General features: G+C 35.7%; 2 long non-coding RNA genes across 3 annotated transcripts in view; one reads left to right on the top strand and one right to left on the bottom strand.

Moving 5' to 3' along the window:
* Nucleotides 1-26,410, top strand: part of LOC113960834 — a 611,076-nt gene that overhangs the window by 86,931 nt on the left and 497,735 nt on the right. The gene's annotated exons all lie outside the window — the stretch shown is intronic.
* LOC113960833 lies at nucleotides 6,168-8,494 on the bottom strand. Its single transcript, XR_003532116.1, has 2 exons — nucleotides 8,386-8,494; nucleotides 6,168-6,304 (listed from the first exon to the last, which is right to left on the bottom strand). It is a non-coding gene; the product is annotated as an uncharacterized LOC113960833 (long non-coding RNA).

Below are 26,410 nucleotides of genomic sequence, written 5' to 3' on the forward strand. Positions count from 1 at the left end.
CTTAGAGGCTACACTAGTTAACATAAATTAGAGCATCTATCATGCTGCTGTAATGTGGATGCTGCAAGCAGTCATTTTGTAAGAGTGCATCTTTGTAGCCTTATATAGATTAGAAAAAACTACCTATACACTTTCGGTATTACTTGAAAACATGATAAATGGATATTAAATATATCAGAAAGCAAATATAAGAATGACATTTTTTATTAAAAAGAATGAAAACTTCTCCAGAGGCAATTGTAATGTTATAAAAAATTTTAGACCATCTTCAGGGAGATTAGTCAAAATAGCTGTTAGCTGGATCTTATTCATAAGTATTTCAAAGAAGATAATAATGAGGACAGGAAATTAATTTTTAGATGGAACAATTAAAGATCAATTGAAACAATCACAGAAAAGCCTCTGAGGCTCCAGAGATATAATTCATTCCTAATTATTAATTAGAGATAATAAACTACTACGATATTTAATTTGTTGTAAGCTACTTTGTATTTTCTATCCATTAAAAAAAAGATACAAATGTGAGAGTATGAAATATTGTTATATGCTATGTGAAATATAGCTTGACTCTGAACTGGTGTGGCCTCAGGACTTGAGTACTATGTGCAGTTTTGGACATCTCATTATAAAAAAGACATTAAGCTATTAGAGAGCATCCAAAGGAGGGCTATGTAGATGGTGAAGGACCTTAAGGGGAAGCTGTATGAGGAGCTGCTGAGATCACTTGATGTGTTCAGCCTGGAGAAGAGGAAGCTAAGGAGAGACCTCATTGCAGCCTTGAGCTTCCTTGGGAGGGGAAAAGGAGGAGCAGGCACTGATCTCTCTCTGGTGACCAGTGACAAGACCTGAGGGTGTGTCCTGAAGTTGTGTCAGGAGTGGTTTAGGTTGGATATCAGGAAAAGGTTCTTCCCCAGAGGAAGAGGGTGGTTGGGCACTGGAACAGACTCCCCAGGGAAGTGGTCACAGCACCAAGCTTGATGGAGTTCAAGTGTTTGAACAATGCTCTCAGGCACATGGTGTAACTCTCGGGGCTGTCCTGTGCAGGGCTAGGAGTTGGTCTTGATAAATCCTTGTGGGTCCCTTCCAACTCAAGATATTCAACGATCCTATGATTCTATGAAATACTATATTTGAAATCTAACTCTTCAGCAGTTAACATGCTGCTATTAAGTTGGTTTTTAGTCTGTGATATGGATATCCTTTGGCGAGAAATAACAGTCTATATAAATAAATATGACAATAAATAACAGTATTTCAGAAAAAAAATGCACAGCAAAACTTCTTAAATGTTATATTATCACTAAGACTTTAAATGGACAAAACGTAATGGTTTTGGGAAGGCAAAATTCAGATCTATGGCAAATACAACCCTTTTGCAGAAATGACCCACATACTGGTAGGTAGGTAGGTGGAGATGTTAAAACCATAACTAGGGCTCCTGGACCCTCTTTTTCAATGAGTTGCCGCATTCTCAAATATATTCCAGATGAAAATTAGGTAATTGAAGGGCTTTGTAATAAATTCCTGTACTTGATTGAATTCCAGCTACAAGGAGTTTTAATTCTCAAAAATATAGTCTTTTTCTTGAATACTTCAAAATTATAGCACCAGTAAATCATTATTATTGCCTTGCTAAGCATCAGCTCTGCAAGGTGCTGAGCAAAGTGTCACTTATGCAGCAAAGCTTTAAAGCATGTGCTTAGCGACATAACACCTTACAGAATAAAGCCTTAAGTGACCTTTTCCCTTTCTGCTTTAAAAGATCACCACCCACTGTGGCTGGTTTCTGTTTTGGCAAATAGATGTAGCACACAAAATGTACTTACTAAGAAACTTTCTTACAACATTCAACATTTTGATTTCCAGTGTAAGCAAACTAAAAGGACAATGGTGAACAGAATAAGGAAAACATTTAGAAGACAGTATCTGTTTTCATTTCAGGCTGTGAATCTGGTTAAGTCTGCTTAAAAGATTTAAAGAAAGGGGAAAAAATCTTTTTTTGAGTTGCAGAAAAGAGTGCATTCAGATTGGCTTTGTTTGCTTTGATGACTGATGTTTCATTTGTACAGGCTCTGCTGGCATTAAGGACTTGAAAACCACTTCTTTGGTTTTGGCCTTTTTTTTTCATTCATTATGCACATTAAATTAAGATTTTGTTTGGAGAAACAGCAGTGTTGACTATGAGCCCCAAGAACAGTTCTTGGAATCACTAGAACTAAGTTCTAATTTTCTCTGTGACCTTGATTACATCTCTGAGTAGGTCTCCCTTTTCCAGCTGATAAAATGAGAAAATGTAGTTATACCTACAGGTTCAACAGCAGCAAAAGGAAGAATAGGAGCAGGACCTGGTGACAAAGGTCTTAGAAAAGGCTGAAGTAGTGAGTGTCTTCTTCATCTCTATCTTCATGGGTAAGACTTGTTTTCAATAATCCCAGGTGCCTAAGACCCATGGGAAAATCTGAATCAAGGAAGACTTGGTGGAAGAGGACCAGGTTAGGGATGGTCCAAAGTCACTGGCTGCACCAAAGTCACTGAGACATGATAAGATGCACCATGAGGGCTGAGGGCACAGGAATTTCCTGAATCACAGGAAGTTCTGTTTAAATATGAGAAGTAACAATGGGGTGGGTTTTTTGTTTGGTTGGTTGGTTCTGGGTTTGGGTTTTGTTTTTGTTGTTTTGTTTTTTTTTTTACAGTAGTGGTGGTCAAAGGCTGGAATAACTTGCCTAGAAAGGCTGATAATTATCTGTCACTGGAGTTATCTAAACTCATCTGGGCAATCTTCTGTATCTGAACCTCCTCTCGGTGATCTCTAGAGGTGTGGGCTAGCCATGGGCTTGCTTTGATTCGGTGTTTGTCTTTAATGAAAGGCAAAATGCATGTTGGTATGGGAGACTGATATTTTAAATTCCTAAATCTGGGATTTTTTTTTTTTATTCCATGAACACATTTGACCTACAATAGCGCAGAGTTTTGCTGACATACGCTGTAGGTATTAATTATTCAGTGATTAAACAGGGTTCTGAAGATATAACTACTATAACTATTAATTATATATTATCTATATCTGAATGTGAGTTTGTATTACTAGTAATAATGTATGGTAAAAACTTGAAAACTTTCAAGCATACCGTTAATATGCACTTCTCACATATTGTATTATGGAAGCTGTATAAAATAGACAGTGCACCATATTCTACTTTGTTTCATAATTTGAATGGAAAACAACTCTATTACTTAATCGTCTCTCCTTTTCTCCTTTAGAAGATGTCATTAACAAATGTCTTCAACTCCATGAATAAGTAAAATTGTATATTCAGAGTGTAAATGTTTTAAAACTCTAAAAATGTATCTAGAATAATTCGAGTCCTCAAGATATGTGGAAAATGAAAACTGCTCCTGGCAAATTAATAATAGCTCTGAATATTCAAATAGCAGAGTGAAAAGTGCTGTTATAATTAGGATTCAATGAATGTAAGCTGCATTTATAGCTGTTATTCCTAGCTTTTTGTGTTACTTCCTTTAGGAGCATGATTCTGTGTTCTTTTTGTATTTTTCTAATGAATGAGTGCTGCTGTGCCTTTTAATTTAAAGGATACATTCTTTTAACATTAAGATCAACTGCAAATATGCAAAAATTTTATCTTTAAAATCTAGTTTATAAAACACTTGCTTTATTCTATCAGCCACTGTTCTTTTTCTTTTCTCTTACAAGGCTTTTCTTATGTTTTGACAGTAAGCATAGATGTAGCTGCAGCCCTATGAACTGATATGGGTATTTTAATTTTTTTTTCCTGAGGAATATTAACAGTGAAAGTGCTGCACAAAAGGAATAACTAACAAATTATACTTTGTCAACAATATAAGTTATTAAAGTAATACGAATTATATTAATCCATGAAAATATAGCGTTTACAAGAATTTTAAAAATAAAAACCCAGCAATATTAAATACAGAATGTGGTAAATTCCTGTTTAGAATTATGAAAAAAGTTATAGTCATTACTAGCATTCCAAAAGAAAATGCTAATAGAATTTTCTTTTTATTGCTTCCAGTGATATTAATACTTTAGTAGTGGATTTGGGTGCATTTGTTAGTATATTTGTATAGATAAGTCTGTTAGTTCTAAAAATACTATTACACAGTAATGATACATCTACCGAATATCCTGAAAGACTTAATCACAGTTTTCACATCAAGTTGCTGTGCCAAAACTATAATTTTCACGTTGCAAAAAAGGCCAAGTTGAAATGTCTTTGTCTTTCTGTAACACTGATTGGCATTGCGCACACTTGAAATGTTCAATGTTCAATTCATGCTTTGTTTCTGAGAGGGGTTAATAATTTGAGGCAGCTGATGATATAACACACTGTCAACAACATCATGATACAGTGAATTGTCAACAACATCCACAAAAGGAGATCTACACTTCAAGCAGTACCAGATCCTTTTTTCTTGGGACTTTTTTTGTTTGTTTGTTTAAAAAAAAAAAAAGAAAATCACCATTGAGGGGTGTGTTTTAGTTTATTTACAGGTGTTGAATGAATTTACGTGTAAAAATAATTTATTTACTTTTAATAGAAATTATTTTATGCTCTAAGGAAAAATATTGAAAATATTAATGAGTGTTAAATAAAAAGCTTATTATTGAAGTAGAGGAGTTAAACACATTAAAAAAAATATTCTTAGCAAATTCATTATCTTTTGAGCAACCTTGAACATAACTCATAACACCACAGCCATATTCAAGAAGTAGCCCAAATGCCATTCTTTATAGTCTAACGCACTCTGTTTACAGTTATGTGTTAATAATATCTAATCCTTTTCTCTCTGTCTCTCTTCATGTCCTTCTTCTTGTCTTTCTCTGTCTGTGTTTCTCTCTGTGTCTCTCTGTCTGTGCCTCCCCCTGCCCCCTCTATCACATACAATCATCTATAGATTTGAGAATTTCAACTGGCAAGAAACCTGAATGTGATTCAGAAACTGAGGGTTTGTCCATGTTGAACTGTTTAGCACAGGGCTCCCCGAGCCTTTGCATTGCTGGGGAAGTACATTTGCTTTCACCCTTAGCAACACTACAGGAATTGAAAGCCAGTTTTCGCTTATGACTTTCAGATTACTTAAATTAAAATTCACCGTAAAACAGGGAAAGAATTTCCAAATATGCATTGCAATCTTTACTGAGGTCATCTTAAAACTTCTGTCCAGAGAATATGAAAATCCATATGACAAAAATTCAAATCAGGGAAAGCAGAAGAGACTTTTGTCTCTTTAACAGAATCACATAATCCCAGAACAGTTGAGGTTGGAAGGAACCTCTGAGGTCCCCCTGCTCAAATAGAGTCACCTAGAGCCTTTTACCCAGGATCATGTCCAGGTGGATTTTGAGTACCTTCAAGGATGGAGACTACACAAGATCTCTGAGCAACCTGTGCTGATGCTCAGTCTCCCTCACTGTAACGAAGAGTTTTCCGATGTTCAGACGGACCCTCCTGTGTTTCAGATTCATTACCTCTTGTCAGGTCACTAAGCACCACTGAAAACAGCCTAGCTTTTGTTTTCTTTACACCTTCCCTGGAGGTATTTGTATACATTTGCTAGGGTTGTTCCTACTCAGGGGAAAGCCTTTGTGTGTCTCTTCGTTGTACTTCATGATGTTTGTTTATTTTTTATTTATGGAAAACACCAGTGTTATTGAACCAACAGTTATATGTATACGTGGATCATTTTAATGAGACTTAGTTTATTTTAAGATATTGGCTCTTCTCTGAATAAGAGTCTGAAATACCTTGAGTGTTTTCTACCTTAAGTTTACACATGTTCATCATTTCCAAAATACTTTTTGGTTTTTCATTGCAAGTTTTCTAATGACTTGAAGAACCATTCTGTTTGTTGAACATATGTTAAGGTTATAAACAAATGTGATAGTTATATTGTTACTATTTTTGAGCATTTCTTTGCATATGTTTAAATATCTGTTTAAATAAGAAAAAATAGCCTATTAAAAACCAACAAAAAAGAGTAACTTAAACCAGTGTAAGAAAAGTGCCATAGTATCAATAAGAAAAAATCACACTTCACACCACCCTTTAGGCAGTTTCTTTTTTCTTGGCATCCTTTCTAAACTGCAAACTTTGCATCATGTCCAGAAAGTCAACAAATCTTAATTATTGCAAAATAAGGATGACAAAAAAGTATTTAATGAAAAAATGCATCCAGTTGTAGGATATAACTGTCGATTCTAACTGAGAAAGTCCATTCGGGATCACGCCACTGTGGGAGTCAGGAAGGTTGAAGCATTCGTCTATTTAAAGAAAGGAAGCAGATGTTAAACTTTAGTTTATGATTTTCTAGTATATTTGCTCTAAACTGTATCAATTAGGCACAACTTAGAAACTTCATTACTCAGAAAAGATAGAAAAAAAGACAGCCTTCTGTTTAATTTTTTATCTTGTTATAGCTATTTTATACTTTTTTTTGCAGACTATTTTTAATTAAACTTGTGTTCTTTAGTTATTAGTCATTTTTAGCAGAATTACGGGAAGTTACTTCACCAGTTTATTCATTTAATCTCTATCTTACATTTTACATGACGCAAACTGCAGTTGGAATGAAACTTCATGGATGAGATGGGAAATGAAGTTCATCTTAATATATGTTAGCTAAACACAACATATTAGCTGTTGTTAAATCTTTTTTACTAAGTTTGCATCGTTGTTCAATTCAGTGTTCTAGAAGTTTAATTTCAGCAATATCTATTCCTTATTAAATGAGTAACTTGTTTAGAGAAATATTTTCTATTCCAGGAGTGTTAAAGTTTTCTTATATATTTGAAACTATCAAAAATTATATTACTTGGGCATACTGTGCTAATGGTTGTTATATTGTAGTGTGATAATATTATAATGTGGTAGTGAAGCCCCTTAGGAAAGTCTGGCTGGTACTTCTGAGAAATCTGGCATCTGCTGAACAATTTCAGCAAGGGAAAAAGAAGGAAGTAAATGACCTATTAATAGAAGAGTTAAAACTGAATAGAAAATAGACCACAAAGGGAGAAAAAACAATCACTCATCTGGTCTAAACATCAAAAAGCACTATATGGAAAATTCCATTAGGGATAGCAAACTACCTTCACTCAATAAAGATCTCCACAGACATGGAGAGCTGCTGAAAACAAGAGCTGAAGATAAACTGAAGGATCTTTTTGGTTACTGAGTAACAGATCTCAGATCCAACAACAAAAACCTTCAAGTTCAGGTGGGAAAGAAACTAATTGCAAGAAGGTGTAGTTTTTGAGGAGCAAAATTTCAGTTTGTTGCTTCCTTTTTGCTGGAATTAGGTTTCTGTCAATTTTCTCAGTAAGGGACCCAAGGCAACTATATAGTTTGTTTTTCCTTCAGGTTGTTTTTATCATGGAAATATAAAGTAAACAGTTGAGAAGAGCAAGTTTCTGAACTGTTTAATTGACATGGAAGTAAAACAATGCATAGATGTCTATTTGGAAGCATTTTGATTATAAACATTTTATTTGTTTTAATAAAATATTTTTTTTCAAGAATCTGTTTTTGTGCTGCCCCATGTTATTGCCATTTTTAAAGCTGATAAGTATAATGTGCAAAGTCCAAGAATTCATCCAATGAGATCATATTAATCGTTAAACCAGTAGGTAACAGTGTTGTTTGACTGAAGTTATTTGTCCCTTCAAATTGCTTTAGAGTGAAAAAAGTGCTATCTGAAGCAGTGGAAAAGTTGAACACAACGTTTCAGATGGGGTTTCCTGGAGAGAATAAGCAGTCAAAACTTATTCTGAGTACAGTTATGACCAAATATTTGTCTGGATCAGAATATCAGGAACACAGATTTTCTAATGACACTTAAGTTTTTAATACTCAGATATTTTGGTGTATAAGCTGATTGGTAGGTAATTCTTGATAATAGGAAGAATGCTAATGTCATAGCCATCTTCAGAAATAAGAAGGAAGATCCATAGAGCTACAGGTTATTCAGCCTCACACCAGGCTGTAAAGCCCCAATCCTGAAGCCTCAAACTTTGCCAGGAGTTTTACTTTTATTTAAGACTCTAAGACTCTTGCCAAACCTTTGGTTCTTTGATACCTTGAATAGCAAAAAGACAACATGCTACAAGCATTTCCCAAGAGATTTAATTTAGTGAGAAAATAAGTGTTTTGTAAAAAGGGTTTACAGGAATAATGTATAACCAAGGAAAAGCATTACACTAGAGCACCACCAAACGTCAACCCCATACAACTTAGTGAAATATCACTCATCGGTGTTAAGTTACCCACAAGAGGAAGAAAAGAGTAAAGGAAGAAAAGAGAGAAGAAGAAAGGAGTGAAGAAAGAGAGAAGAGAGACAAATAGTTACCACTAAAAGGTGCCAACCATTGTTGTCAGCTTCCAGGAAAGAGGGCTGAACAAGATGGAGGCCCTGTGTGTCTGTTTATATGGTTTGGCTCTGTGGCCACTCCCCCCAGGTGGGACATTTGGTTCACTGACCACTCAGTGCCCTCCTAGCTGGAGTGGGAGGTGCTGGAGCCAATCAGAGGCTCCAGGGGACAGTGGATAATGTGGGCGGGCTACCAGGCAGACCTTTAGATTGACAGGTGCCTTGTGTGGTTCCCGTGCCATGTGCCTTCCAATCCTGGAGGCCTGGTTGGCCGTGGGCCTTACCATGTGGACACAGATGCTTGAGGCCTGAACCCCCTCCCTCCACACACACACACAAACAAGATGTTTGATTCGACCCAACAGTCAAACGGTCCAGTGATATACAAATCTAGTATCTCACACAGGCCTCAAGAAAATTTTGGAGCAAATTCTCCTGAAAAACATTTTAAAGACATCAAAACCAAGGGGAAGAAGCTAGTAGGGATATACCAAGGACAAATTATACTTATCTGAACCCATTGCCTTCTGGGATGAGATCACTAGTTTGAGTGTTAAAAGGGAGAGAACTGGATCTCATTTACATGTAAGACCTTTGTCATAGTCTCTTAAAATGAAATTGTTGAAATCTACAGTGGATAGAGGACTGTAACTACTGTTCAATGTTTTGTGTAACATCTGTGACAACAAATAGTGCACTCTAAGCAAGTTTCTGGTCAACATCAAATGCGATGTCAACACCAGTTTGGAGGATGGTTAATATGCTGGAAGGCAGGGTTGAATAACCATTTATAGGAGTGTGGAAAAGCTCGAGAAACTGGCAAGTGGGTTCCTTGTGAAATTATACAAAGGGAAATGCCAAGCCATGCACCTGTAGATTAATAAATGCCCTTCAGTACAGACTTGGAGTTCATCAGCTGGAATGCAGCTTGACAGAGAAAATTCTGGGTGTCCTGGTTAACAAGAACTAAAAAGGAACTAGCACTGCACCTTTGTGACAAATTAACCCTCCACCTCCTGGGCTACTTTAGCAAGGGTGCTAGCCAGGATTCTTAGGGAAGTGATATCCTTTATTAAGCAAGTGTGAGGGTCTACGTGTATTCAGTTCTGGACTCCCCAGTGCAAAAAATATGTAGACATACTTGTGTAAGTCCAGTCAAGTGTTACAAAGCTGGTATGGGGATGAAGCACACGGTAAACTAACAAATGCTGAAGGAACTTAGTTCTTGGGTAAGAGAAGGTTTTGGAAAGATACTATTTTGATCTTCATAACTCAAAAGTGTAAAGAAGACACAGCCAGTCTCTTACACGTATACAGCAAAAGGCCAATGGAAATGATCACAAGATCAGCCAGACAGAGAGGGACCTGGGAGTTTGGATTGACAAGAAGCTAAACATGAGCCAGCAGTGTGCCCAGGTGGCCAAGAAGGCCAATGGCATCCTGGCCTGTATCAGGAACAGCGTGGCCAGCAGGTCCAAGGAAGTGATTCTTCCCCTGTACTCAGCGCTGGTGAGGCCACACCTTGAGTACTGTGTCCAGTTCTGGGCCCCTCAGTTCAGGAAGGACATGGAGGTCCTGGAGCAGGTCCAGAGAAGAGCAACTAGGCTGGTGAAGGGACTCAAGCACAAGTCCTATGAGGAGAGGCTGAGGGAGCTGGAGCTGTTCAGCCTGGAGAAGAGGAGGCTCAGGGGAGTCTCATCACTCTCTACAACTCCCTGAAAGAAGGTTGTAGCCAGGTGGGGGTTGGTCTCTTCTCCCAGGCAGCTATCAGCAAGACAAGAGGGCATGGTCTCAAGTTGTTCCAGGGGAGGTTTAGGTTAGATATTAGAAAGAATTTCTTTACAGAGAGGGTAATCAGACATTGGAATGGGCTGCCCAGGGAAGTAGTGGATTCTCCATCCCTGGAGATTTTTAAAAAGAGACTGGATGTGGCACTTAGTGCCATGGTCTAGTAACTGCAGCAGTAGTGGATCAGGGGTTGGACTTGATGATCTCGGAAGTCCCTTCCAACCCAGCTGATTCTACGATTCTATGATTCTATGCAAGAAGAAAGTTCTGACTAGGTATAGGAAAAAAACTTGCTACTGTCCTGGTTCTGGCCAGGACAGACTTTATTTTTTGCAGGAGCTGTGGGGGAACAAAGCCTGGATCTATATGGGCGTGGCTAGGAGGTTATTCTATACCACCTCATACCATTGCTGGGGCAGGGGTAAGAGACTCTCTGGCTTCCAAGAAGAAGGGGTCTCTGTCTTTGGGTCCGCGGTGAGCATTTTTGCTTGTGAATCACTCTTTTGTATAATTTTGGTATTAATATTTTTGCTGTTACTGTTGGTTTTCTTATCTCAGTGATGTTTCCAGTAAATTGTTCTTATTTCAACCTGTGATCTTCGCCTCTTGTGCCTCCAATTCTCAACTCCATCCTGCTGCGGTGGGAAGGGGAGAGGAAAGGGGAGTGAAAGAGTGGCAGCGTTGTTTGGGAGAGTCTCAGTGGGTGCACTGAACTGAGGAATACCATTCCTAAACCACAAGAGCTATACAGTTGAGAAACATAGGGATGGTACTTAGGGCGGTTGTGGAATCTGCATGTAAAGCAGCAGTCCCAAAGCCACGCATTTGGCTGAGCGGTTTACTTATATTTAGACTCCCAATAATTTGCCCATGCAAAAATTTTGCAGTCTTAGTTCTTTGGTACCTTGAATAGCATAAAGAGAACATGCTACAATCGCTTACCAAGATAGCCTCTTTTAATTTAGCGAAAAAATAGGTGTTTTGGTAAAAGGTTTTACAGGAGAGCAAACAAATGAGAAGCATTACACAAAGGTACCCAGCAATCAGCAACTATTGGCTTAGTGAAATACAACCGATCAGTTTTAAGTTACCCACAAGAGAAAGAAAAGAGTAGAGGAAGAAAAGAGAGAGAAAAAATTACCACCAAGAGGTCACAAGGTGGCAGATCCCGGGAGAGAAGGCAGGACAAGATGGAACCCTGTGCCCCTATGTTTATATGGCCACCCCGCTCAGGTGGGACATCTGACCCCTGACCACTCACTGTCCCCCTCGCCAAAGTGAGGAGTACTGTAGGGACTCTGGGGGCATGGTGTGGGGGGGCTACCAGAGGGACCCTCCTCAACTGACAGCCCAGCCACATGGTTCCTGATACTGCTGTGTGCACTCTGGGCCACCAGGTTGGCTGCAGACCATGTGCCTCCTGACACTGCCATGAGGCTGCAGGCCTGACTGTGGTCCCTCCCTTGACACACAGACAGACAAGATGGTAGATCTGACACAATAATTAAGCAAGCTAGTGATATACCAGTCCAGTCTCTCACACTGCATCATGGGTGGAGATGTAAGAATATCTACTCACTTTTTGATTTGAGAGAACCTGAGCCACCTGGTCTGGTTTACCCTGTTGCAAGAAAGGAATCAGACTAGATGACCACCAGAGGTCTCTTCTTTCCTGAGCTATTCCATGATTCTCTCAATTTAACATTTAAAGACTAAAGGAAACAATTGTGTGTCACTCTCCAGGATTATTTCCTAATACAGATCTATAAATTTTAGAAAGCTACTGTTTGCCTCAAGCTGCAGATTAAAAATGAGATTTTGACTATGCCAACAATCTCACAGAATATCTGCTACTGTCTCTGCTATACATTATTTTTTGTCTGATTTCGAATCCACCATAGCTGTGTTAACTAAAGTGTTTATCAAGCAAATTAAAAAAGAGCCAATCAGACTACTGATTTTCAAGAAGAAAAGTAGCTGCCTCTCTTAGTCACATGTCTTGTAATTAAATTATTTAAAAAGAGTCGTGAAATGAAAGAGTCTTAACTAGACTGATTAATACTGTTTTGGGGATCCCAGAATAATCAAGTGCAGTTAAAATGTAATTGTAGAATTAGAAATAAAGGTGATAGATATTATATAGATAGATATTATTATTAGATATTATATAGATAGATATTAGATATTAGATATTAGATATTATATAGATAGATATTATTATTAGATAGTGCTTTCAAGGTCTCTGAACTCTTTCAAAAAATTATAATGTTTAATGATTAGGGCCACAGCTTTGACATGTTGCAGGGCTTTTGTCTTTTACATTACCCTTTATGGTTTGCAGTAACTTAAAACACGGTAAGTATTTAGGGCACATGTAACTATTTACCTTACCCTCATTCAGTTTTGGTTCTATATATGAAGTACAACTCTAAATTCACTGGCACCCAGGAAAAAAAAGGTGCAATAATATTTTAATTTTATTATAACTGTCAGATAACTATTATAATAAAAAGTAAGAATATTTGATTTCTAAAATTTCACTTCTTATTTAGCCCTTTTAGTGACAACTGCTCTAACTATGCCACTCATATTTGATATAATTTGATATATATACCATTTTCCTCAGAGTCAAACAAAATGCTGCTGATATTTTTTTCATACATGGCTTTTCAAAAGTGGCTTTAATGCCACAGAGAATATTGAAACTGCTAAAGATGTTGATCCTATTGAAACAATTTTAATGATTTGCATGTTACTGTTATGGGTAATTTAAATGCTCCAAGTTAATAAAGTGAATAAAAATTAATTAAAAAATTAATAAGTCAAACTCTTTTTGAATGTTGATTTTTGTAAGACTATGATATCTCACTACCTTCTCAATCTAAATCACTTTTATTTTGTCTTATTTCATATATTCATGAGGGAATGGTAGGAAATCCCATTTAAATTAATCTTCAGTAATTTTTAATTCTGCCTTACTGTCACACTGTTGACTTTCATATATCTTATTCATCACTAAATAATTTCTGTATTTGAAAAAAGTAAATACACTAGCGAACACTTTATTAGATACTGCTCCATTTCTTAATTTTCATCCCAGCTATAGAAAAAACCCAGCAAATACAGTCTAGTTTGTTGTAGAATTATGAGGAACTGGAGTTTAGCTCATGAAATACTGCTATTAGAAATAAGGCTGGCTTTTTGGCTTTAGAAAAAAACATTGGACATTACTTAAAAAATATGATGTTGAGTTCAGGGGTTTTAGTTTTCTAAAACAAAAATTAATTTTGTCAGTATCAAATCTATATGCTCAGATTTTTTTTGGTAGTTCATAGTTCTGCGGAAGTTAATGAGAATCCATGCTGTTAGCAGAACATACAAGCTTAGGTAGCTTGACTGCAGTACCAGGATAAAATTAATTTTGGACCTGTACAGAGAAATATTTAACTTCTGTATCCACTCGAAAATGTTGCATATGATAATTTCAAGTGAGTGTAGTTGTTTAAAACTGAGTCTTCTTAACCAGTTATGAAAAGTTACTTAGATTTCACAACCTTAATTTGCCTGGTTTATTCTGTATTTGAAATTCTATTGAAAATATTCAGCTAAAGCTTTCTTTTCTTCTATCCATGATTTTTCATAGGATCTTTTCATTATATGATGAACTTCAATATCAATATTCAAGATCCACACTGTGTTTCACAAATAGACCTTTTAAAAGAGTTTATGGCAGTCTTTATTGGTTGTAGTGCTTGTAGATTTTTTTTCTTTGTTTTTGTCTTTTGTTTGGGGGGGGGTTGTTTGTTTGTGGGGTTTTTGTTTGTTTGTTTGTTTTCTGATGTGAAATACACAAAAATCTGAAAGAGCTGACCGGGATTTTCCTAGATAATGGCATTTTGGTTTACACATCAACAGGTGTTTTACAGAAAATAATCACATATAGTTTGGTAGATAAACTTCAGTTTTGCCAAAGCAGGCTTGACCTTTTAAAAGAGGATCCAGTTCAATGTATGCAATATGTTTCACAGTAGCAATTTTAAAACAAAATCTTCTGATGATGTCTGTGGGATTTATGTCTAATAGGGACCATCAAGAAAAATTTGGATTCCTGAATGCACTTGATGTTTATTGAATGACTGTAGTTACTAGGTCAGCTTCGGGGAGCATCCAGATTTCTCTACTCAGAGATAGGAAAGTTCTGTCTCAAGATGTGTGCTGGAAAGACGGGAAAATAGCAAATATGATAGACTGTCCTTTCCCTCGTACTGGACCCAGAGGAGTGATTTATCCTGTCTGACATTCCCCAAAAGTAGTTTAGGAAGGAGTAAAATTGCTACTCTTAATATGCAGGTGTCAATTACATCTAGTTTGTTTGGAGTTTTCTTGAAGAGTTTGCTAATGAGCAACTCTAGGGCAAGGGGTGTAACTGACAGTGAAGGAGTCAAAATATAGCACTGAGAAACTATGATGCAAGCAAAGACTAGTGTGGAGACCAAGAAAGAGGCTGGAAAATTCTCTGCACACTTTATAAATGACCTGATTCATTTCAGTGATGCTTATGAATCACAGAAGAAGACAACCAATTGAAAAAAACTAGAGTTCTACATTACAGTAAGGTGCCAGATGAGGTTTAGAGTGAGATACAAAGCCTGCTCATGAGATGATGATGAGTTATGCCAACATATCTATTCAGAAGTTACATATCTATTCACAATTTGTAGCACAGTAAAGTTTCTGGTTATTACTTTACAGAACAGTACAATTTTATATTTAAAAACTATTCTGTGATTTTCTATTATTTCACATTCTGTGGAATTACTTATTTAGTAAAATTAGATGATATTTTCAATAGTTAGGTCATTTAATGCATCTAACAATCTTCTTTTTATATAAATTTTTTCAAAGAAAACTGTGAGGTGTAGAGATACAGGGGAACTTTTCCCAGAGATCACATACATATCCTCAAAGTAATATACTGAATTGATTTAGTCTCTGCTTGATAGATGAGAAGTTAGATTATTCACCACAAGTGATGTCATAGTTTCAACACTCAAACTCAGCAATTTACTGAGGCTGTCATGGACAATGAATCCTGCAGTAACATTTCCTCTTTACTTACACCACATTGGTGATGGGCTGATGGACTAGATGGAGTGATTAATGATCCAGAGATAAGGCACCAGGATTTTAATGGAAACCAGATTTTTAAATGCTTGGACTTGCAGAACAATTTTTTTTTCCTCCAAATCTCATAGAAAGGAAACTTAGTACCAGAGAGTTACTTTCACCAGGAATCCTCATTTGCCACAGCAATTCATTCAAATGTGATAAAATGTCATTGTGCAACTAGCATATAGGTAGCTAGTATTTATTTAGGGAAGTCTTGGATATTCTTACACAGCAAGTTTTATTGGTAAAATATGATCCTACCTTTCTTTTCTGTGGAGTCTGAAACAGATATTTCTTTTCTGAAGAGATCAAATGAAAAAGACTTCCTGGTCCAGTGAAACAAATCTGTCAGGCTTTTTTACTTGTTGCTTTTCACAAGCCAACTGTAAGTTATCAAAGGCTTTTAGTACCACAGGCTCTTAACTGTATGAAAAATTCAGCATTTTATGGTCACATAATAGAACTAACAATAACCTTCTATACAAACAGCACACCTCCTTATAGAAGACGTGACTGTGTGACCTGAAGTAATTTATATTCTGTAAATATAATCATATACCCATTTATCTTGTATCTGCAGTCAAAGTAGCAGAGAAATGCTCAAAGGATTGAAAGCAAATTCCTCTTCGTATGAAAAAAAAGATCAGGAAGGCAGTTAGCTCAAGCCACTTTGCCACCATAACTGTTGCATATTAAATGAAAAGCCTTTTAGTGCTCTTTTTTAGCAATAATTGCATCAAAAGGCAGTATTGTCAACTATCCAATTCTAGAATGCCTAAATCCCACATTTTTTAAAACAGCTAATATGTTTATAACCTGAATTTCTGTTGCCATAGCAATAGGACATTAAATTTTCATGGAAAATGACTTGACATCTCTTCCCAGTACTCAACAACGGTTTATGAAACAATATCTTGTTACTGCCATGCCTTGTACAGCCTCTGTTGAAGTACATACTGACAGTGAACGAGGGAACAGTGCATGACCTCTCTCTTACTGTTTGAGAAAGTACGTACAGTTTCACTCCAAACTTCATGTCAGTATGAGAGAAAGCTGTTGGGAAGTTGTTAGATTTATGCAGTTATTGATGGAAGAAGCAAGAGTGAGGAAAGCATTCTTGGCTGCTTTTACAAGCACCCATAACCTTAGTGGACATGAACCTTGCACCTCCTCCAAGTGCAAATTCATAACACTAAGCACTATATACAGTTTCATTGAAAGTATGTCCTATTAGTCTATAAAAATACAGCCAATTGACACACCTCAAGTGTTTCCATATACTGTTACTGAAATACTTTTGTTCTGGTAGTTAATGAGCAGTAATGTCTAAATCTGTATTTGATTTCCAAAACCACTCTTATTTTCCTAGCTGTCCTAGTAAGATGCCCTAAATCTATTTGAAATGCTATGAATCTGTTTATAACATCAAAATTATTTCTCTGACAGCTTATGAAATTATGTTTAAAGAAAACTTTACTGTAATTACTGTTCACACATTTGGCGCAAAGCACATCTGCAGAAAACTTATAAGAGAATAATCAAGGAAACAAAAAAAAGGAAAAGAAAATGCAGTCAGTCACAATCAGTTGCTTGATAAATCACTTTACAAGTAATGCATACAGTGTTTTAATTTGGAATTTTTAAGCATATGCTGTCATTTGAAATTTGTTACTGTTTGAGCACAGCATAAATCGGTTTGGCAGAAAAGTTGTAACTGTCCCCTTTAGGCACTCTGGAAATGAACATTTCGAGCCAAGTCTACTTTATTTGATGTGTTGAATTGCAGTGAAATATAATATATAGTGTCAATTTATTTCAATTATCTAGACAGATACTATGCAGAAAATACTGTGTGTTACCTTCCCTGAAGGACAAAAATAATTTCTTAAACACTCTTTTCCCTTTCTGACTTAGCAGTTCAATGTGCATTGTCATGTGATTTTTGGATAGTGTAACAGACTAACAAAAATTTTGCTGTTAGATTTTCTCCAAGGATTAATGGAATCCATTCTCAGATAATATTTAAATCTGTCCTGGAAAATCACAGAACGAATCATAGAATGGTCAGGGCTGCAAGGGAACTCAAAGATTACCCAGCTCCAAACACCTGTGGATAGGGACACCTTTCACTAGACCAGGCTGCTCAAAGACCTATCCAACCTGGCCTTGAACACTTTCCAGGGATGGGACATCCACAGCTTCTCTAGGCAACCAGTGTCTCACTACTCTCATAGTGAAGAATTTTTTCCTAATATCTAATCTAAAACTACCATCTTTCAGTTTAAAGTCATTCCCTCTTGTCCTATCACTACACCATCTGATAAAGAAAGCCTCCCTGTCTTTCCTGATAGAATCCGTAGAGTCATCCCTTTTCCATGCTAAACAACTCCAATTCTTTCAACCTGTCCTCACAGGAAAGGTGCTTCAGACCCCTGATGATCTGTGTGGCCCTTCTCTGGACCCATTTGAGCAGGTCCACATCTCTTTTATGTTGGAGGCCCCAGAGCAGGATGCAGTACTGCAGGTGCAGTGTCATGAGAGCAGAGAGGCAGAACCACCTCTCTCGCTCTGCTGGTCACACTGTTTTTGATACAGCACAGGATATGGTTGGCTTTCTGGGCTGCAAGTGCACATTGCTGGGTCCTATTCAGTTTTTCATCCACCAGTAGCCCCAAGCATATCTTTTCAGGCCTGCTGTCTATCCACCCATGGCCTGGCCTATGTCCATGTTTGGGATTACTCTGACCCAGGTGCAGGACCTTATACTTTGCTCTGAAGAACTTTATAAGGTTAGCATGGGCCCACTTCTCAAGCCTGTCAAAGTCCCTCTGGATGGATCACTTTCCTCTACAATATCAACCACAGCACTCAACTTTATGTCATCCACAAACTTGTTGAGTGTGCACTTAATCCCACTCTCCACGTTCCTAACAAAGATGTTAAATTGTAGTGGTCCCAGTACAGACTGCTGAATTGTACCACTTCTCAAATGTCTCCACCCACATATCAAGCTATTGACCAAACTCATTAAGTGTGACCATGCAGCCAATTACTTACCCACCGAGTGATCCGCCTGACAATTTATTGACAGTTAATTATGTGGGACAGTATCAAATCAGTTAACAATGAAAATTCTTCCTCAGAAGATTAAAAAATTGAACTGTTCAATATTTGCCCCTAAATATGCAATGGCATATAGCCCCACTGACAGAGTATGTAAGACAGTGGTGTATTGCTGTGCATTTCCCGTGTTTTTTGAGTGGATGTGGAGAAAGATAGTAGGTATAAAACTTCCAGATACCATAGTAAACCAAAATTTTCAGTTGTGTGCAGCACACTGATATGAACACTTTTATTTCAGGAAAAAACCCACATGTTCAGTAAGGAAAACAATGTGGATGTTTAACATACATTACTTAAAGAGAAGGAAGACATGTATGCATCAAACCCGAAACCATTGAAAGGCTTCTGTCAGCCACTTATATTTATCAGAATATTCTCTGTAAAATGATACTCCGCTTATCAGATTTCAAATTTACTTACCTGTATGCTGGAGTGGCCTGATGATATGGTTTTGACAAAGCATGTATGCATCCATTGATGTTAAATCTACCTAGAAATTTTCTGTGTTTAATGGAACTCCAGTAAATCTCACTGAAATACAATTTTATGTTAAACTCAGAACTTTTATGTCTCCAATAAAAAAGCAGTTTATTTCCTTGTTATGTTCCAATGGTATGCTTTAGAATTCTTTGAAATTACAGCTCAAAGTAAATCTGTCTCCTTCATTCCTCATACCTATTCCCCAGCTGAAATATGCATATCTTCTAATAGTAAGAGAGGACTAGTTTATCACATGACTAAAATGGAGAAAAAACAATTATTTTTAAAATATGTTGCAAACACATACTGTATGCATGCCATTTGTAATATGTTTCATTCAAAAACAATAAAGGGATGGAGGAGCAAAAATAAATCTTTTACCCTTTGATTTAAGAAGGGAACTAAACATTGGTTGCCACTGATCCAAATTTGTATTTAAAACAGCCTGTGCCAAATAGATAGCTTTCTTTTTTTCTAGTTGTTACAGGCACTCTCATTGGCTAGGTTGTAGAGAAAGATTAAATTCTTCTCTCAAAAAATTTGAGTGGACTTGCACCTCAGTTACTTTTTGCTCTTTAGAGTGCAGTACTGTCTCCAAGGGTTTCTAGGATACAAAGACAGATTGAACAGTGTTCCAGGTATTCATCTCAATATCCTGTTTGCAGATAGAGAACTGTCAGAGAGTGTGTGAGAACTCATCCACAGGACAGTAAAAGCATCAGATCAAGGTCTTTATGTAAAGTTTGTAATATCACTTTGTGTTGTGATAAATGAAATTATTCTTTCTGCTTATAAATATATACCATAGTTTCTATTTAATGAGGATGCACTTCTACTTCTCTTGATAGGACTCATAAATTAAGCCTTAATTTCAGTTTCCTTTGAAAAGATCTTTTCGCTTTTGTTTTTATGTGAATTGATTAGCAGGCGGCCTTCAGGGTAGCATAGAGGAAAATGCGATAAAGCTTCTTGCCATCTGAGGAATATGAGTAATATTCAGTTATAGTTAACAGATTTTCTCTCTCATATCTTATCCTAAGATAATATTCCTTTTGACATCCTTCAGAAGAGGAAAGCTTAATGTGTAACCAATGCTATTACTACTTGTCGCTGTTGATTTTCCTTACTTAGCTTTTGGTACATAGCAGAGTCTAAAACCCAAGAAAAATAAACCCAGCCAAAAATCAACAATCCTAAAGTACAATCTGAAGTCTTAGGCTATGGCAGTACATTACAGTTAGCTCATGTTACTTTTAACAAATGTGTCCAGAAATAAAAATGCAATAAACAAAATTTTAAATACCAATCATATCTTTGATTTATTTATTGAAATTATGTGAGAAGTTGTCTTTGAGAGAACATATAGTTTTAACTTAAACAATTTAAAATATAGTGACTTTCTTTAGTTCTAGAAAGCTTTCAATGAATCCTTACTAGAGTGAAGAATTGGGTATAAGTGTTACAAATATGGTAAAAAAGAAACCTTATTGAAGAAACATAATTGTTGCTGAAACTTCTTTATATTTATACTTGTAAGATCAACAGAAAAAATATTTATTCTCAATTCTGAAATACTTACTTGGTTACAATTTTGAAAATGTTTTAATTATTTTGCCCTGGACCTATAAATGTAGATTTTTCTTTCTTGGCTGACAAATAAATAGCAATGATGTAAGAGCTTGTGCTCATGAAGGAAATGTCACCAAATATTTCTGAAGTATGTTAACCTAAACTTCTGTACTGTACTGCAGGAAAGAATATGGTAGGAAGTCATATTCATTTTATTCTTATCAAATTAGGTCAACTTATTTTCCCATTTTCATTAGGGATCTCAGATGAGCTTCTATGTTAAACACTCCTACATAGGTTTAACAGAGAAACTGTTAGAAAGAAATATTAGCTGGCAATATTTCTGTTCTGTAGGAAATTATGTCATAAGATATTCATAAATCAACTACTCTTCTGCTATTCAAATTGTTTTCTCATCTCATAAGTGATTGGCCACCAGAAATGCTCATGGTTATTTGGATCTGACTTTGAAGAGTAGGTAGACTGCATATTTTCCTGAGAAGTCTTTTAGTACCTTAAGAACCTAGACTAAATTTTAATGATTATGTACAATTATACAGCACTTCTTAGTTCTCTTAGTATAAGTGGAGTAGCTCCAAGAGCGCATGATTATAAATAAATGTCAATGTGTCCAAGTGTTATATGAATTAAACACAAATAAAAAAATCTTGTGTGCTCAGCAAGTTCTTATCTAGGCTTTTGAGAAGTCTCAGTATCATTTCTGTAGAATATGAGAGTAACATTTTCTTTTACATGTGTCTGTGTATTTCAGAAAATTTTGTCTGTAGAAAGGCAAAACTGAATTCTGTACCTGCATTTCTTTGACCACTTTTTTTTACTGACTTTTTTGCTTTGTTTTAATTAATGTTAGTGTGCCTAAGGGAATGTGTGTGTAGAGAAGTAGAATTGCTATCGATGGGATCTGTTTGAAGTTGTTGTAAACGTGTGACCTTGACAAGTATAATGTCTAGTGAGAAAAGTTTAAAATACTGTGCTTTGAACTGTTTAAACAAAACTTTTATTGTGGAAAACCTCTTTATTGTCTGCTGTTGATGATGTGAAGGTTTTCAGGGAATGGCACTAAGGATCATGCCATATTTTACTATGCCAGGATTAATAGAATCAGTTTAATGCACCAAAGACCAAACTACTGGTATGAAGGTCATGAAACATTGGCATTTGCTCTTTAGCATTGCATTTTGAAGGGTGAAAAAGACAGTATTAAGTGTGGCAGAGCATCTTTATTCAGTTGTGATCCTGAAGCAGTGAGATGAGAGAATGGTGTTAAACTAAATGTATGTAGTAGAAGAGAACATGGTTCAGATGTAGTAACTCTTAAAGTAATTAAGACAGAACCTCAAGTGTAAGTTGTTTTTGCTTTGGTCATGTGATTATAGAAAGCTTTAGAAAAAGTCTTTTTTTCCCTGTTGAATAGAGAACAAATGCCAAATAAGCAGATGTTATTGAGATTCTCTCATTTCCATTTATATATCAATTTCTTATGTATTCCATTTCTTACATCATTTGTATGAGAAGTTCCTTTGTTTTAGTAATTTATGCTAATTTCTAAATGCGTACATTTAGAAGAAGTGTACACTTCTCCGTGTCTAATATTTGAGACTAAATGTACTATCCTAAATTTAAATTTAGAGCAGAATTAGACTATTTATTTTAGTCTAGTTTAGTTTAGTTTGAAGAATAAGAGGAATAAAACAGGACATGGATTAGTGTACAAGAAAAGTCTATTTATCTATATTATGTTGTGGGGTGATTGAGAAAGAACAGAGATCCTTGTGAATCCAATTAACTCCATTGTCTGACTTTCTAAGAACTTTATCTTATGTCACAATCTTCAGCTACTTCAGGTAACAGTGACTTAGATTAAGCAACATTTTGCTGAATAAGCTTCTTGTTATTCATGTAACAAGAGCCAGAGTAAAGGCAAAGGAGGAAACTTTTTTATTTTTAAAAACCTCTCTTTAGCAGGCTGAGCTGCACAACTGAGGTTATCAATTACTTTACAATAATGGTAGTAAATGAGCATTTTAATAATTAAAAATTATTTATATCGTACATAAAAAACCATAGTATTATATTTGAATGTGATGATACCAACAATTAGTAAAAAATATGCATCCCAGCCTTAGCAGGAAGTTTCTACTCCCCACAGTGATGAAAAAACGAAACCAAAACAATGATAGCAAAACCCCAAACATATATACTGGGCTCTGATGGGTTTTTTTTGGTCTGGTTTGGTTTGGTTTTTTTTATCCTTTCTGAAAGTGTAATATATAATCACTAGCTTTTTGAAAAAACTAGTAAGAGAAATTCTTTATCTGCTAGATAAAATATGGGCCCCTCAGTCAGAGGATCATAAACAGTACATCAACGACTATTGAGCAGTCAGCACTTTTGAAAAATATACTTAATTAAAAAGGCAATTTAGTTTTCTGATATTCAGAAAAAAAGGTGTATACAAAAGTGAAATGTTAAAGAACTTATTTGACAAAAGCTTGATCCAAACCAAGTTGGTGAAAATCATTCTCTTTAGTAGTGTTTACAACAAAATCCCTGTTCACAACTGTAAACCTTGGAGGACTGAAAAGCTATTTTGTAAATTATGTAACTACTGCTCAGTTTAGTTTGTGATATACTCCTTTTTTATTGGAAGACATAATGTATTTAATGTGTACAGTAAAAAAATTACCTGCTTGATTTTGTCCTAAAGCACACTGCAAGGTGCATGTAAATTCTACTGTTGCCATGAGATGCTGTTTAACTTCAAGGTAGTCCTTATACCAGTTCACAGATAGCCGAGAAAGGGGAAATGATGCAGGAACTCCAGCTTCATGGCAGCTTTCCAGCATTTTGATATTAATCCAATTCTGCTAAAACATTGTTTTCTTAATTATAGAAGTATACCAATGGATTCAACCAGAACAAACAAATTTCTTCAATACATTTCAGTATATTTTCATATAGTAAAATTATTTATTCATAATAAATGCTTGTACGATCAAAAACCTAATTTTAACTTAAAATTCATTTTTTCATTTTAGTTAGACTTTTAGAAAGCTTTTTGATTTCCGTGGAATCTCTTTTTTCAGAAATTACTACTTATTACTAACTGACAAACAAGTGCCACTGGTTTCCTTCATTTGAGGTTTGCCTGCGAAAGGCAACTTTTAAATGTATCTAAAGACCAATGTTTTATGTTGAATAGCAATGATCAGTGCTGCATTGTAACTATATCAATTTCATAAATGTGCTACGTGCATAGTGCTATTTTGTGAAATTCTCATTTGTATATGCTATGTATCAGTCTGTCTATTCATGAGAGAAGTTCTTTATGGCCTTTTTGTCTCCTCCAAGAACAAACTTCTGAGGCTATGCTGCTTGCATTGCTTGCAAATCTTGAAATTGAGTACCTGTAGAAGATAAAGAGTAGTCTGATTGAAATTCAGACATATCAAACCTATATTCCTTATGACATAGCAATAGGAAGCAAGCCTAACAATTCATACCACTTTTAATTTTTCTTTATTTTTAACCACTCTGTGATTGAATGATTAATATTAGAAAATGAGAATTTAAAGCTCCTTGTTATCATTTCATTTTTACATTTACTCTAGTGTAAGCAATGCAGTAGAAATTGTATTGTTGGAAGGATAAAGAAGAAATAATTTCTTTGCTAACTTTGTTAGTGCTTAATTTCTGTGTAGTTTTCTGGTAGAATTATTGTTGGTTACTGCTACATTTGCAAGGAGAAGATGTTATCTCATAAACTGGAATTTTGTGTTCCTCCACCTAGCAAGGAATTTGAAGTTTCATTTTCCTTTCAGTATATACATGGGTATTATGTTGTGGTGTACCATGTTGCAATATTGCATACTATGCCGTAAAATTTGGATATGCTATATTCATAGTCTACTAAATTAGATTTTGTAGCACCAAGAATACAAGAAGATATTAATGATTATTAATATGTTCACCTGTCTAATACCTGCATACTTCTTTTTTCCTGTTCTGTCTCAGAACTAGCACAGAATGTACAGAATTTAATTGCAAATAAATTCTTTTAGGCTGGAATAGAAGCTTTCAATATCTCTAAACTGTTTTGGATAGAATGGATTTCTAGTGGTTCTCACAGCTGAGACGTGAGAATTAGGAATGCTGAAGTTTATTATTATTCAGAAACTACTTCTGTGTTCAGAACCATAGCCCTTGAGAAGAGATACTAGCCTTTTCTTAGAATGGGCAAAGCCTATGATATTTCAACGACTGAATTAGCCTTAATGCTTCGTTAAACAGGATTCTAGTGACTCTAACTGCAATTATGTGTAGGGAAAATACTTCAGAGAAATATTTCCACAGTGAATGGAAATGCTGGGTTAACATCTTGCACACAACCGGTTCTCAAATAACCAGATTGAACTAAATTACTTTCTCCTTATAAAACAAAAGTTCATGAAATCAGCTTATTCATTCAAAACTTTGTGTATAAATTATGTTAAACATATACATAATCCCTCCACAGATTTCTTCATTGTCTTCTAACTGCTGGAGAACTGGAGAAAAACAAAACAAAACAAACCCACTGGTTTGTTGGTTTTTTTTCCTAGAACGTAACTTATTGGAGGATAAATGGAAAGAACACAGAAATTATATGTCATTAGCATAAAAAAATATGGCTTTTGAGAGAGAAACTCCTTGAATCCATGCTTCTGAGATGTAATTGTGTTAAGATTCCAATTCAGTGATACTTCTTGCTTACTTCTTTTTTAAAAATGAAAGTCTACTCAGATACTTCACTGTCTTTTGGAAATAAACTTTCTAGTTCTAAGTTATAATTTTGTTGAAAATGTAAAACATTTTTTTCTTTATTACACTTGCAGAAATAGAAGAGTATTAACAACCTTTGGTGTGTGAAGGACAAAGACGTATCTAGCATTTCCTGCTCTTTTGTCTTCTAGATTGCACAAAATTGGTTTCTTCTGGCTATTCTAATAGGCTAGGTATTCCATACCCTCCTATCATTCAACCATGCTCCATATCTTTAAAAAATGGTACAGAAAAATCTCATGATTTTTACTTTTTTTTCTTCAGTGCAGAATGACATAGAGTAGCTATTGTCTGTTTTTCACGTAGAGGGCATTTACTAGAACACACTGCCAGAAAGTGATTTGAGATTTTGGAGTAGTGAGGTAATTAGACTGTGATCCACTATAGCAAAAGGGTTTGGTAGATCTTCTGTGTAATGGGTGGTCTTCCATTTTGCTTACAATTTCTTCTTGCTAAATTTATTTTTCTCTTCTAAAGTTTTCTTACCTTGTCTATCTGATCTTAACAGTTTGAACTATATAAACAAGCAGTTGGAACTTTTTGGTTTTTATTTGTGTGGGTAGGGTAAGGTTAAAATGGAAGATGAAACATACCACTAGATCCCAGAATCCCAGGAAAAACTTTTGATTCTCTATGCCCTCCTGAAACAACAGATATTTTTAGTTTTTGGAACAGACACAACTGAAGACCATGGCCATGCACAAAGGTAACTGAGAAACAGAAAAGCTGCAAAATGCAGGCACAGGGTTTTAATTTTTTAACGAGTCATAAAATGAAGCATTATTATTTTATTAAATTTTAAAATTATTTCTCTCTCTCTCTCCTGCACACTCTACTGTCTAAATACTGTAGACATCATATCTATCTGTTGGCTAATGCAGAAGAAAATATTAATGAGCAATGGAAGAAAAATAGGAAATTTACAGATGGATTCCATCTTGATAGAGGACTACCAGGATGGTCCCAGTCAGCAGGAATCACTGGATACTCTGGGTGGTTGTAATGTGAACATGTAATTTATTTCTCAGAGAAA

This window comes from Neopelma chrysocephalum, unplaced genomic scaffold (genome assembly GCF_003984885.1).
Source record: "Neopelma chrysocephalum unplaced genomic scaffold, ASM398488v2 Primary Assembly neopelma1_96921, whole genome shotgun sequence".
Taxonomy (NCBI): Eukaryota; Metazoa; Chordata; class Aves; order Passeriformes; family Pipridae; genus Neopelma; species Neopelma chrysocephalum.